General features: G+C 42.0%; 1 protein-coding gene across 2 annotated transcripts in view; it reads right to left on the bottom strand.

The window, feature by feature from the left end:
* KCNB2 (potassium voltage-gated channel subfamily B member 2) overlaps positions 1–12,153 on the bottom strand; it is a 239,864-nt gene that overhangs the window by 155,950 nt on the left and 71,761 nt on the right. Inside the window, exon 1 of one of the 2 annotated variants that reach the window (XM_033155411.1) lies at positions 6,530–6,693. The exons of the other annotated variant lie outside the window; for it this stretch is intronic. The gene's annotated coding sequence lies outside the window, so the exon portion shown is untranslated. Of the gene's footprint in view, positions 1–6,529; positions 6,694–12,153 lie in introns of those variants that run through there. 2 annotated transcript variants of the gene reach the window in all.

Genomic DNA, 12,153 nt, shown 5'->3' with positions numbered 1-12,153 from the left:
TGCTCTCCCTGCAAATTTTAACCACTTGTGTGAAAAGCAAACACATGATTGTGTGTGTGTGTGTGTTTATAGTGAACAGGGGAGGGGACTTGGTTGTTAACAGATATAATTGAGCTCCCAGTAATGGGTCAAATTAGTAAGACACAGAGCACCTCTGATCAGTCTGTTTTCCAAAACTAAAGATACAAGTTGAATCTTGAGGCCAGTACACACCTTTAGTATTCTGCATTACACTATGAAACTCATTTGTGACAACCTTTTATGCCAAACAGAAAATCTATCAAACCAAAGCATCTAAGTATACAGGGAACATAATTCTATAATATTGATCTTCACTCATTCATTCCTGACCCTTGACAACATCACTTGCGAAAATAAATGTCACAGGACTCAAAAACAGCAAGAATGTTCATCCTTGCTCCAATCACTCTCTCATTTATGATTGCCCTCGTGTGTAATTTGAAAATACGTTTCCTTGAGTTTATAGATTTTAAATTATTTTCTCATTCTGTCGGTAAAGGCTCCTATGGCATCTTTCTACTTTTAGTTTATTTGATGTACTGTAATCTAGTTTCAGATGCTGTCATAACAATGAGTCATGCTTTGTAAAGCTGTAGAATGATCTTTTGCTGCTTGGCTAACTGGTTCCTTGTCACAGCTCATTACTAATACTCGTCTTTTCATCTGACAACTGTGGGCTACCTTCCCAAAAATCGCTTCTAGTACACCCCTCTTCAGCATTACTTATTTCTCCCTCAGCTGACATAAAACATTATAGAAGATTTGACTTTTTGGAGCCAAATGTGTTAAATATTACTAAGGGCAAAGTTACTGTATTTTAAGCTCCTTGGGGCACAGGCCTCTCATTCTTGCTCATTCTAACAGCACCATGTACATACTGTAGATGCAGTTACAGGTGGGTAGCCGTGTTGGTCTGCCATAGTCAAAACAAAATCGAAAATTCTTTCTAGTAGCACCTTAGAGACCAACTGAGTTTGTTCCTGGTATGAGCTTTCGTGTGCATGCACACTTCTTCAGATACCAAGTTGGTCTCTAAGGTGATACTGTAGATGGTGACTTATGTTATATAGTAGGGGTGTGCACTGACTTTGGATGAATCCAGAACTGAAGCAGCCAACTTTGAACAGATTTTGGGCTTTTCCAAAATGAATCAGTACCTTGAACCAAAGCAGGGACCTCTGAAGTACTTTGGGGAGTTGGAAATTCATAAAAAACAACACTGGTGATAATGTTACAAAAACTGAAACATTTCCCTCCAAGCTTCCCATATAAGGAAAATGGCAGAGTGAAGGGAAGGGTAGGGAGAACTCTTTGGTGACTGACTGGTATTGGTGCTAATCAGAGGGAAGGATTTTACCACAGTTCCCCAATTACTTTGTGCTGGTTGGTGAGTGGAGCTAGCAGGAGCAGGAGGCCCTTGTATATATCCAATATGACATTTAAAAATTGATTTATCAAAAATGTATATAAATGTAATAAACAGCCTCGGTCCAGTATACCTGAAGGAGCGTCTCCATCCCCATCGTTCTGCCTGGACACTGAGGTCCAGTTCTGAGGGCCTTCTGGTGGTTCCCTCGCTGTGAGAAGCCAAGTTACAGGGGAACCAGGCAGAGGGCCTTCTCGGTAGTGGCACCCGCCCTGTGGAACACCCTTCCACCAGATGTCAAAGAGAAAAACAACTAACAGATTTTTAGAAGACACCGGAAGGCAGCCCTGTTTAGGGAAGCTTTTAATGTTTAACAGACCATTGCATGTTAATATTTTGTTGGAAGCCGCCCAGAGGGCTGGGGAAACCCAGCCAGATGGGCGGGGTATAAATAATAAATTGTTGTTGTTGTTATTTATTAATGTCAAAACTTTAGAGAAAGAACACAGCCACAACTGATGCACAAACTGCAAGGCATGGAGTAGGGGGTTAAATTAAATGTTCTGTAGTTTTTAAAGCAACCTGCTCATTCAAAACCAATACATCAGTGACAAGTCTTCAGTGCTAGCTTTCTCCTCAAAGTATTAATATTGTATATGCAAACAATCTCTGCACTCTTACTTACAACTAAGCTCCACTAAGCATACTGGCACTTACTTCTAAATAAGTATACACAGGGTTGGCTTGTCAGTCTACCAGCACAGCCGGAAGGAGTGTGGTCCACAGTGGATACATCACATTGAGGCTATTGCCTGGGTCATTTTCCTGTTCCTCGTGACTATTTTTCCAATTGCAATGCTACTATTTATGCATTTTCTTCTTTGCATTGAAAAGTGTTGCTTCACTTTATACTTATGCCAGCTGCACTTCAAATCCCTTTACAATAAAGTTATTATAAAGACCCAAGGACAAGGCTAGGGGACTTAGCCGCTAGATGCTATTGGACCCCAATCCTATCAGCCCTAGCTAGCAAAACTGTAGTCGAAGAACACCTAGGACAGCCATAGGTTCTCCACCCCTGCTGTAAGCTTCACTCTTCATGATGCAGCAGAGCACATTTTCTTGAACCCACTACTCAAACGCAAGTGTACAAGTGATATTTTTCTTCCAATGGAAGCTTGAAGTGATTTGGCATAAGGTGCCTGAGCAAGCCTGACAAAAAGTATGTGTGATAAAGGAGGGGGGTCTGTGTAAGTGGACTGTCCAGTTGTACCATTTCTCATCAGTTTAGAAAGACCGTGAACCCCACAGAATCCATTGTCTTTTCTGCAGCCATCCAGTTAACTACTCAGCTCCATATCTGTGTATGGGCAAGCACAGCTACAGCAGTTTGAAAGTACCTGTCAGGTTTAATAGCAAGAGCAGAGAAAGAAGGTTTAGTCTAAGAGTGACCTTTAAGTCCCTTGGCTCTTAAATGTGGAATGTGATTAAGTTCCAGAAGCTTAAAACAGCCCAGTTATCATCAGCAAACCATATCACAAACCATATCACCCACAACTAATGCCAACTGCAGTCTTCCAAATATCAGAAAAAATATTATTATGCAATCATTATTATTAGTAATAGTAAATCAATGTTGAATTGGCCCAATATATATTAAGGGCAGATGAGCTGATTTGTTTATTACGACTGTCCATAAGTGGAATCTGCAAAATTATGTTTCAGTGCGGAATGCTTGGATTTAGGTTTCCATTCAACCATCTATGTCTTTTTCCAGGATACACCATTACACACACAGCCTAGTTATCTATTTCCCCCCTATAGTTAGTCAGCATTTAATACCCACGGAGCATGCTTAACCCTCAGTGGACTGTTTTCAGTCCCTTTCTTAGGTGTCTACTTCCAAAGATGTTTGCACTTCTGAAAATCTTGGGATTCCAGCAAGCACGCATATACCCTCTTTGTTATGACTACAAAAGGATTCACATGTGGTTAAATAAATTTGCTTTTAGTATATAATTATGTATACACACACACACGTTTTTTTTTACACCACCATATGGAAGAAATTCACATACATATAGTGATGTATATTTGTCTATAATATTTTTAAGAACGCTTAACACGAGAACTGTCTTACAGTATTATTAGGTCCTGCAAGAAACTATCTTACAGTATTATTAGGTCCTGTATAGACAGCACATACAATAAAGTAGATGTAGATATCAGCAGCAAGAACAAAAGTGAACAGTGTTTCCATTCAGAGTACTGCAACAAGCTAAGATGTTTTCTATAATTTGCGCTACAAATGCAACAAGTTTTAATGGTGTTATCTCACTATGCCAAGCACATACAGTACTAGAAGGATAAATGCCATTGGCTATGAAGAATTAATATTTATTCTGCTATAATGCCAAACCCACATGGGAGAACAAGAAATTAATAACAGTCAAATTGTGAAGTATTATTGGTGGATCTTTCCTACTCAAATTTCTAAGCATTGAAGCTGCAGATGTTCTACTCAGTCAAGTCAGTAATACCTCTATGTGGCTTTCTGAATCAACTGGTTATTTTCAATTCTGTGACTTTTAAAGACAAGGGCAAAGTGTCATGACCTGAAAGATGTGGGTTGATGCCATGTGATATAGATTCCAAGCCAAAACACCACAAATACAAGCATCATATTTGGAAGTAATAACCAATACATAAACCGCAATGCTTTAATGCATGCACATGCATTAGAGAGAGCCACTGCCATGTCTGCTGAGCATAGTGTTGTTTTAAAAAGTTAAAATAGTAGAGTCCCTAATCCAAAAATCTTCTATGTTATTAGGTATAAGGAATACATTATTAAGAAATCTCACAAGGTATCTGTATCTTAACATCCAAAAGAGAACTACAACCTCTGTCTGATGCAATGGGTTCATGTAACGGCGAGCTCTACGGACATTTTTAAAGTATTCTTTCCTAATGAAGAAAACATAAAGCAGAATGTTGAATAGTTCTTGGCTTAAAAAGTTTGTAAAATATTATTACCCCAGGGATGGAGTAAGAAACTCAATATGAAAATTAAGTAACACACCAGGAAGCACAAACTATTGTATCATAGATGGAAGCAAAGAAGAGGTCCCTTTAAATCTGTTTCTCCCTCCTTGCTTTTGAATTCCAAGTGCAAGATGTTAATTAAACTTTTTAAAACAGTGCAAACATAAATAAATGCATGCATAGGCATCATGAACGCACCATCAAGCTAAAAGATGTTTAAAATGCTTAAGCTGATGGAGAGATGCTTAGAGGTGCAACCCTCTTGTACAGCATCATCTCCCCCCCCCCCGCCCCCGTTGATAGTGAGACACTTAACTTTCTTTTTGGAGAATAAGGCAGAAGAAAGTTCAGGTTGTACTGTACACGAGAACAACCCCCATCAAATAGAGGAAGACTGGTGCCCTTAGTGCATTGAATAAGGCTGCTGAAAACAAGCGACAGCATGAGAAAGGCAGGGAACAGCTTAAGGAGAAATTGGATTCGTTTGGTATAATAATGTTTGGGCTGTATGCCATGTGTGTAGCCAGGATTCTTGTTGGGGGGCAGGCCTTTTGTTAGGGGTGGAGAACCTCGGTTTGCTATGTATTTATTTTTATATTTATTGATTGGGGGCAGCTGCCCCTCCGTGTCCCCTCCCCCCCAGTTATGCTCAGGCTGCATACCTCACCGTTCCAATAAAAATATTTTCCATATTCATCAGTTTAAAAAAAGTAATTGAGTTAGAATCACACCAACCTTACAATCATCATTAGCTAATGGTTTGATTTTGCTCTCTCTGAAGTCAGCAATCAACAAACTAGGGTCAAGAGATTGGGGCATGTTTTGAACAGGAGTTCAGGGCAGACCTTTCCCCTTGCTTTGCCTGATGCTGAGCTGGAAGTCAGAGGAGCCTGACAAACTTGAGCAAAGTCTGCCTGTTTTAGCAGCAAAGCTCTCTCGAGTATCCAGCAGGTCTCAACCCTTAAGGCGCCTGCCCAGCTCTGCTGCTATTCTCCTTCTTTTAAACCGACCCTGGCGGCTTTTCAGCATTACAGGATAGGATTATTGACTGAAATCTGTTTCTCTTAGTGGTAAGGGCTTGATGGCTGTTTGTTTGCAAAGTGACCTGACTGCCTCTTGGCAATGTTAAGGGCTGCCTTCAGAGGTGGTGGGGAAACAAGCAACCACCAAAAGCCATTCATTGATGTGGCAGCTGGAGTTTGGGTGGCAAGTTAAAATATTCAAGAAACTGTAAATGCATTGTTTATTTTTATCTTAATCATTATGTAACTTAATTTGAATGAAGTCCAGGAGGTACTATAAATATGGACAGGACGTACATAAGCTGTATGCACAGACTTACTTGTACCCAGTGTTTAAATATATCAAGCTGCTTGACAGCTTTGATATTGTTTATATAAATGATGTCCCGTTGCACAGGTGAGCATGTACATCTTCTCTTTAAAAAAAAGCCCCAACTCACAAAACCTCCACTACACAACTGTATAACTATGTGTTTGAATATACCTAACACCTTTTATGACTTTTCAAAACCACCTTGGTTTAAAGGGGGGGAGGGAGGAAACAGCCAATCTGTCTTTTTAAAATTCAAGCTTTTCAGGCGATCATCAGGTTACTCCAGTCAAGCCAGGGGGGGGGGGGGAGTGCAATGTGTGTTTCAGTATGATCCTCTGCAATCTACCAGGGGCTGCTGTCCTGTTTTTGACAGCTCAAGAAGCATAATGAACATGCACTCCACAGTTTTTCCAAGTGTGCACATTACATTACAAAATCGCTTCAATCCATCCACAAGCAGTCATTCAGGAGACATGTGGGTTATTCATTAAAAAAAACCCAGTTTCTGTACATGGAAACAGCCTCCCTCTTCCCCGCCTCCAAAAACCCCCACAACCACCACTTTTTCTGCTCGTTAACCATTTTTTAAAAGCATCTCCCCTGCCCTCTGAGTCCACTTGGAGCCATATGTCAGTCTCCAACCTCCTTTGCCACTACCGGGAGCGAGGATGATTCACGAGCGAGTCTTTTCTTCGCTTTCTTTTCTTTCCAGACTCCACAATGAGGCAGAAAGCACCCCCCCTCCTCCCCTTTCCCGCTTACCTTCCTGAGACAGACCACGCTCAGCATAAACACTGGCGAGGGAAAGCACAAAGGCTCCGGAATCCCCCGCTGCCTTTCAAGAGGGGGTTGCTCTCAGGTTTCCTTTGCAAATGATCTGTTGACAATCCGCGGTGGCAGAGGCGGGAGAGGGAGAGATGGGTTTGTTTTGGTTCGGGAGGGGTGTGTGTGTGTGTCTCCCCCTCTCTCTTGCCCCTCGCTGATGATTTCCCCCCCTTGCTCTGTATTCCTGACTCCGAATCACCATCTCCTCTGGGATGGAGAAGGAGGAGGAGGGAAAGGAGCTGGTGGTGGTGGAGGAGGAAGCTGGAGAAGGCAAAGCAAGGGGGAAGCCATCCTCGCTCGTTCACTCGCTGTCCGTCCGTGCTGCGAGCGCTGGAGGATTGCAGGAGGAGGGAGCCAAGGAATCGCTCCTCCAGCCCCACCGTAATCTCCCCTTCGCTCGCATGTGATGGGGCGGCTGGTGGCTGCCGCCGCTCCTGAGCATTGTGTGTGTGTGTGTGTGTGTGTGTATCTGCGGGTGGATGCGCCGTGCAAAGCGAGCGGCAGCCGTTTCAGCACAGCGTGGGGAAACCGACACGCTCTTTCTCTCTCACTCACTCACACCCTCTCTGCATGCACACGTTAGCGCGATCTGCTTTTCTGGGGTGCAACATTCACATCCCCAAGGGGGGAAGGCTCTCTCGCCCCTTCGTCCCGGCCGCCCGTCAAACACAAGGGGCCCAATCACCCAAAGACAGACACCAGCTTGATTTCACTTGCTTTTGACAGGGGCAGAGGGGAGCTGTGGGGTGGAGGTACCTAGTTTTTTCCAGGTTACCTAACTGTACCGAGCCCCCGCCCCCTTGAATTGTTCCGAGGCTGGTGGCTACTCCATCTCTGATGAACAGCGCTCAGCCCCAGGATGCCCGCCCCCCATGCAAGCCCTGAGACGCGTAAAGTACTCATAAAGGGAAAGGGGTTTGTAGCACGTGGACACGTGTCTTGCCCTCACCTTTCAGTCGTCAAGAAGAGGCCTCTACACACATTACCCAGCACATCGGTTTTTGCTTCACTGTTGTTTTCCGGTTGGGGCCGCTTTGTTTACATTTTGTTTTGCAGCTGAGTTGCTGTCAGTATTTCTCACAATGTGCGGCTGGAAATGTTTTTTTTTCCGTGTGAAAACTTTTCAATAAATATAGTGTGTGTGTTTATCAACCCACACGGAAAGAGGCAGTACCTCTTAGTGGTTAGAGCAGGGCTACCCAACCAGATGCCCATTAGCCAACAGAGTCCCTTTCTCCCCTGCTGAAATTAAGCTTGAAAGAAGGAAGTGTTGTGGTATGTGCTTGGTTGTGGTGTGTGTGTGTGTGTGTGTGGTGCCCACAGCCGTTTCCTCAGTTTGCAAAAGGCTGGCAATTCCTGGCTTAGACTGTTGGACTGGGAACTGGGAGATCAGCTTCAAGTCCTTGCTCAGCCATGAAGTTTACTGAGTGACCTTGGGTGAGTCACTGCCTCTCAGGGTTCTTCCAAGGGTAAAAGCCAGGCTGGGAACCCATGTATGTCCCCTTTAGCTCCTTGGAGGAAAGGCATTATTTAAATGTAATAATAAATAACATACATAACAGGAACAGGTAGGTAGCCGTGTTGGTCTGCCATAGTCATAACAAAAAATAAAAAAATTCCTTCCAGTAGCACCTTAGAGACCAACTAAGTTTGTTCTTGGAGAATAACAAGAGAATATGCAATTAATCCAGGTTTACTAAAATCACTGTGGCAATCCTGCAGGGACCACCAGAGTTTAATCACATAACTTCTTTTCTTTTCTTTCATGTGAAATGGTAAGAATGCTGCTGTTCTCCCTCTCCCCATGTTATCCTTACAACAATCCTGGGAGGTACTTTAAACTGAGAGGCAGCAATTGGCCCAAGGTCACCCAGTGAGCTTCCTGGATGATTGTGGACTAGGACTCTGCCTTTGTCCAACACTCTCATCAGTACACCACAGGGCTGTATCGAAGGTTCAATGGACAACATTGGGGGAGAGAGAGCTCCAAAATTAAGAGAGCCTGATTTTTCAGACAGGTCTGAATCCAACCCCTCTTCATTTTAGCAATTATGCAATGAGTAATGCTGTTCACACAGACACTGTTCAAAGATGCATATAGCCTCCCTCCTTTTGCTTCTAATGCACAGCACATTTCCTGGGAATAAACTCTCTTGATTTTAACGAGAGTAACTTCTGTGTAAACACTTATAGGCCTGGACTTTAAAATATCCTAATTCTGGGCTTGCATACTAAAAGCACATAAGAGTTACAATCCCTCTGAAATGCACTGAAATGGAAGGGACTCTTATTAATTTATTTTACAAATTTATAAACAGCTTCACAGCCTGAGGCTATCAAAGTAGTAACGAGATATGACTACCTTGATGCACATTTCCCCTCACAGGTAAGGCAACCTTGCCACCTGCAAAATAGGCAGTATTGACTCAGCCAAATTGATTGCTTTATCACCTATATATCCTGTTTTAAAGGGTTACTGTACTGTATATATTTTGCATGCATTCTGGCTGCAATTGCATTGCCATTGTCTGTAAGTTTTGCATTTCATTTCCCTTTGACGTCACATTTTGAAATTCCACAGGCCATTGCCCCACCTGCCCCTAGTGTCTATATACCTGCAAATGAAGATTGCCCTTTTATGCATCCAGTGAAGTGGGCTGTAGCCCAACAAAATCTTTTGCATAATTAATTTGTTAGTCTCTTAGTTGCTTTTACCATTTTCTGAAATTCCTCCCACATATAAACATACCTCACTGGTGATCACCACTTGCAGCTCAGTACTTAACATACATCTTCTTTGGTGTAGATCCAATTGATTTTCCTATGAGCACTTTTTTAGTAATGTGTTGAATCTTAGCAGGCTTCCAGAACATCTCACTAGAAGCATGTACGTTACACATGTCATTGTATGCATGATATGGAATGCAATTTGCATTAGAAACCTCTAGATTTGCTACTGTTAAGTCACAGAGCTCATATACAACCAACATGCAACTGTCTTCTCCCTTGTCCTAACAACTCCTGAGAACTCCAACACTTTTCATTCTGTTTCCCTCTACCTTCGCATATGGGAACCCAATGATGGACTGCTTTCCCCCATGAAATAAATCACAGGTTTGCACTGACTGTTTGCGATTATCCAAGATAAGTGGAGAGGTGCAGATGAGAGCAGGTTAAGATAATATATTGTATTGGCATGATTCTGTTGCTAAGTGGGAAAGGTGTGCATATCAGAGATAGGTGCAAGACAATGTGTGCCTGTCAATGTGCTTCTCAAACTGTAAATAGTTTAAGGCTTATTTTAGTCCCCTGCCTTTTCAATCAATATTTGATATCATAACAGTTTATTATGAATAGTACTATCTCCTGTTTAATTTCTCACTTCCCTTAAGCCATTTTTCTTCACTGGTTACTAAAAAGGTTTTTTTAAAAAAATAATAATAATCATGTTTATTTAAAGAATTGTTTTCTTTATTATCCTTCATATTTTGGGCAACAGTTCTTATGTATTTTGGTTGCATGAATTCAGCTTTTCCGCTGCTTTTTTCTGCCTTTAATATCTGGTTTTCCCTCCTCACTATTCCAAACTATTGAATTGAATGATGCACAAGAAACCCATTTGTCCATATTTATTTTACCAGCTCTGCCATTTCCAGAAAGGGGAATAACTGGTGCATCAGCTGAAGCATGCAAAGTTGATCCTGGCCACAGCCATTGCCTACACATGTCAGAACAACCCTAAATCCAAGAAGAGCACCCTCACAAATGCAACCTGATTTTGGATGGAGTAGCATCACCAACAACTTTCCTATTGGCCAATACCAGCCTCATTTTGTTTGCATTGAGTCTGTTTGTTAGACCACAACCAATCAACATATACTATATGGCAAATAATATACCAGTAAATAGCTTATTTGACACTAAGGCTTGTGCTGCATCTTACCTGTAGGAGTTAAAATGTCCTATATCAGGAATGGAGAACTGGATCTAGATATTCAACCAGATTGTTAACTGCCCCCCATGCCACACACACATACCACGTTTAATAGTGAGTAGTGCTGTCATATTATTTGCAAATGGATTTTTTTCTGGAAACAAATAACATGGAATTGAACACTAAACTTGCACTATATTCCACCAAACTTCCATAGATGATGTTTATGTCATATGAAACTCAAATATAATTCAGAATGTAACAGAGGAAGTTGTGGAACTGGGGTGGGGTGGGGACTGCCATGTGAATGCAGCCTCTATCTTGCCTCATTTTTGTATTCTTTTGCTGTTGTTTTTTTTTAGTCAAATGAAGCTAGTGTGCAATTCTAAAGGTGTCCTATATTAAAAAAAAACTAGTTAAGGTCAGTTTGGTGGAGAATTATGTGAAGTTTCTGCTTAAGTTGCAACACAAATATATGTGGGGATAACCAACATCTGGGACGGCCAGTAATTCCCGGAGATCCTGCTCCCACTGGCCGTGAAAGGGTCCGCTGGTTATGAACCTGAAGGTCGTGAGATTGTTGTTGGGAGTTCTGAAGGTTTCCGAAGGTTTCCGAAGGTTCCGGAGGTTCCGGATAGGAAAGATAGGCACAGCAAAAGATACAGCCAAAACTAAGGAGGCCAAATAAACTTAAGAAATAAAAGAAATAAAGACTAAGAGACTGCAGTCAATGGTGAAGTTGCGCTCTACTGCTCTGTGCGGCTTGGTTTCTCTTTCGCTTTCTCTCTCTTGGCTTGTCTCGCGCACTCTACACACCGCTACAGAGAGCAGGGGCCTTTTATTAGTAAACTGAACATCGTCACAACATTATCATTAACCAATTACAACGCTGTATCTAGGTGAGTTTCTGGGCGGGAAACTCCTTACTGACCGTTACTGAGGCTGTTTTTGGCGCGCTTTGCCGCTAGCGCGGAGGGATCCAGGCAACAAACCTCTGCCGGATCCTTTTGCCTTCCGTGCGATGCGCGGAAGGTTACCTGTCCTGCGGCAAAATGCAGGAGCCCACAAAACGTATTCCCACAAATATAAACTCTCCATTGGCTACTCTATAATATTTGATTCCACTATGTGACATTCTATAAAATGTCAGCACATGGTGCAAACTGTGGGAGAGCCTAAAAAGTGCTTTCAGGGAACCCTTCTCATGCAGCAAATTATCTGACAAATACTGAAGTATAAAACATACTTATGTATTTAATAGGTTGTTGTTATTATTATTATTTATTCTCACAAAGTAGCACAGAACATAGACAAAAACAAATAACAGTGAGCCAAAATTCCAGATTAAAACAACAGTAACATTAGAAACACCATTTAAAAATAGCAGTAGAACATGTGTGCTGCATCATTTGTGAAGGGTGAACGTGTATTATTTGCCATTTGTCCCTTAAAATAAAAGGCAATGACCTTATCCTTCCCATCTTGCTGTTTCTATGATTACTTAATAAGGTTCCCAAAGATCATAGCAGAATTTGTGCACTCATACACAAACCATACACAGAGCTCAGTGGAGCGATTGAGAGGTAGACCGAGGGATGTGAGACATCGCCTAGCCTTGTCATTTCAC

Source organism: Lacerta agilis, chromosome 7, assembly GCF_009819535.1.
Source record: "Lacerta agilis isolate rLacAgi1 chromosome 7, rLacAgi1.pri, whole genome shotgun sequence".
Lineage (NCBI taxonomy): Eukaryota > Metazoa > Chordata > Lepidosauria > Squamata > Lacertidae > Lacerta > Lacerta agilis.
The sequence above is the reverse complement of the archived record's forward strand: the minus strand, read 5'-3'. Positions and strand labels throughout refer to the sequence as shown.